The following is a 3,049-nucleotide window of genomic DNA, read 5'->3' as shown; positions in this document are numbered from 1 at the left end:
GAATCTCTAAACTACTGTTTATTTGTGCATTACATAACATTGTTTTTTTTTTTTTTTGTAGTTTTGTAAAGTGCTTTATTTGCACTTTAATGTTGCAGCTGATAAGATGGACTTAAGATGGGGTTTCAGGATGGGTATCAAAATCACAAAGGCTTACAAGAATTTTTTGTGGGAGGGGCAGGGAGGAAGCAAAACATCTTTCAGTAACCTATGTACCTCTTGTGGTATTAAATGAGCAAGAAATGTAGATGGTGGGCCATGTAACCATGGGCTCTGTAAGGGTTCATTTTTCGAAGTGAACTATCAAAATCCATCAACCAACATTACAGTCTCTTCAGTTAAAGTAGTTGGCGTAATACTTTGGTTTGCTCATCAAAGTATGTAATGCTAAAAATAATAACTGAAAAGCCACATCAGCACTGAATTAATTAAATGCTGCAAATACTGGGTATTTGTAAATGAGTTGCTAAGTTTTCTTTCAGTGCCATATATATCTCTATTATCCCCAAAAGGACAAGAAATAAGGAATCCTCTGCTTGTGAATAGGCCCTCTTCAGCATTTTGCACTCCACTCACCTCCACTCCTGGTTTTAATACCACTTAAGTAATGTTAAAACAATTAAGTTTCTGTAAATGGCTGTTTACAGTTACGGTTTTAAAACAATTTTCTATAAATGGTGCTCTACGAATACCCTATGGGATTAGGTAGAGAAAACTTCAACAAAAAGGGAACTGAATTTCCTTTGGGATATATTACATCCCTTAAATTTTTGTTGAATTATGTCTTTAAAGGTTTTTTTTTTTTTTTTTTTTTTTGCATTTGATCTCATGTGTAATTGAAAATGTCACTGTGTTTTCCTATGGCTGACTTAATCTACTCATTATGATGAGTTGCTGAAAAATGCAGTCTAAAACACTCAGTTAAATACCCTGTCACTTTGCAGAAATCTCTTGGTAATATTTCTTGTATAAGAAATAATACCAGTCTGCTGAATGTTAATTTAGAAAGCTATGAAACTGATATAGTAATGAATTTAATTGATCCTTGATATTAAACAGGACAACCTGTGCAAAGTACTTGTAACAACACAAGTCGTAAAACTGTTAAGTTATTGCCAAAAACATTTATTTCTTGTGTTCTATGAGTTTACAGGAAATAGTAAATGTCAAGTATCTTATATATTCTGATGTGCGTTACAGAAATCAGTGTGACAACATAGTAAACAATATAAAGTGAGTTATATTTCTTTATTTTTCAAAAAAAAAAATGTTGGTTTTACCCTATAGAAAATATTTCTGTATTTATAGTTTTTCAGAAAAGGTGTGGTTTTTGTTTTTTGTTTTTTTTTCCTCCTGCTTCAAGCTTTGTAATTTATTTCAACTGCTTCGTTTTTAGAACTGAATGAGTATGTGAAGTGAAGATGAGAGAGGAAAATTTTACAGAAGAAAAGGTGTAGGAAAGCATACTATGTGATGAAACATTTTCATAAAACCCATTCAGCAAAATCTTTAAAAAGATAAAAGATCATGTAAAGTGTTCAACTAGGGAAGAAAGAATGTATGTATTGACTTTTTAAAAATAATAGCCTTAAACTTTTCTGGAAGCATTTTAATAAATCGCATAAAACTGCTGATTTTTTTTTTATTTGGTTTGCTTGTTTGTGCAAGACTGCAAAAAGATTTCAATGGTGAGCTCGATAAAACTTAACAGTCGTGACCAGACTATGCTTTGGTTTTGGTGTAGATATTAAATACTTGGCTGTAGTTCACTGTAAGTAAAGCAGTAATGCAGAAATAAGTCATTGCACTCAATAATGGAGCACCTTCCCCAAAGTTTTATATTGTTAAAAACTCAATTTAACAAAAAGCTGAAATCAAAGATTAGTATCCCATCAGTACCTTCTCTATCCTGATTCTTTGTGTTTCAAATCTTTGCTAAATATGTATTTTTCTAAAACATCAAAATGATGCATTTTGGGGATATTACAGAAAGCCAACAACCAGTCAGTGAACTTCACAGATGTAATTTACTCCCGTGTACTGACCTTCATTTCACAACTTGCCGAGCATCACATTCGACATACTGTAGTTTAATGGGTTTGCTCTTGCTTTATCATTGAGATCCACACAGCTACAGATTTTGTCCAGTAGAGCTTAAAAGATTTTCTTGCCAAGTCATCTTCAGGAATAAGCCTTCCAGTTGAAGAATAGCAATTCCATTTTGGATTTTGTTGGCTTGTTTTGATTTTTTAGTACTTTTAAGATGCATATGTCCTTGAGTGATTTTTCATTTAGAAGGTGGGGTGGTAAGGGGGATGTATGATACAATAAAATATACCCATTTAAAAGCAGAGAGGAAAAGTAGCTGCATGAATAAACATGTGAAAAAGAGACCAGTAATCACTGTGATTAGTAACCTTAGTGTCAGCAGACTGGAATCTGAGAAGCCGTGTTGATAGACCAGATACATTTGGCAGCCATTCAGGAAGCATAGGCTCCCGTGTGGCTCTTATGCAGAGAATTACTTATGATTTCACGTTACCCGCCACCTGCCACTGATGAGACAGGCCCTGGAGACTTTTACCAAGTTATATGAAAAAGGCAGTGCTTCAGTTTCTTTGCATTGCCGTAGGGCTTTTTACATAGATGCTCAGGAAACAATCCAGGTGGTTCTTTAAGAACAGTGATTCTAACAGGAACCACAATAGATTGGAGAAGGTATCTCAGATTTGGACGGACTATACACAACAAAAATTGGAAGATGTTTGGAGAGATGTAGTGGAAAGTAACAGGTTGGCTAGATTTTGTTTTTGTTCTTTGAATGCTGTAGCAACTTTTTACACTAGGTCTGTAAGGGGATCTTAGGTCGCTCCTGTCTCAGGTGGTAGAACAGTGCTATGGGCAGAAGGCGAGAGAGAACAAGTAGGGTGTAATAGCCAGAGCTGTCACGGGCTTCCAAGATCACCCCAAGGGAATGATAAAATAAGGTGAGTACCAAGGAGGCTGTGCGAGTTCCAGCCTCTCTAAATTTACTGGTACTCCAGATGTC

Source organism: Tinamus guttatus, unplaced genomic scaffold (genome assembly GCF_059628265.1).
Source record: "Tinamus guttatus ecotype Peru unplaced genomic scaffold, ASM5962826v1 Tinamus_guttatus_pri_ptg000451l, whole genome shotgun sequence".
Classification (NCBI taxonomy): Eukaryota; Metazoa; Chordata; class Aves; order Tinamiformes; family Tinamidae; genus Tinamus; species Tinamus guttatus.
This window is presented reverse-complemented; position numbering follows the sequence as displayed.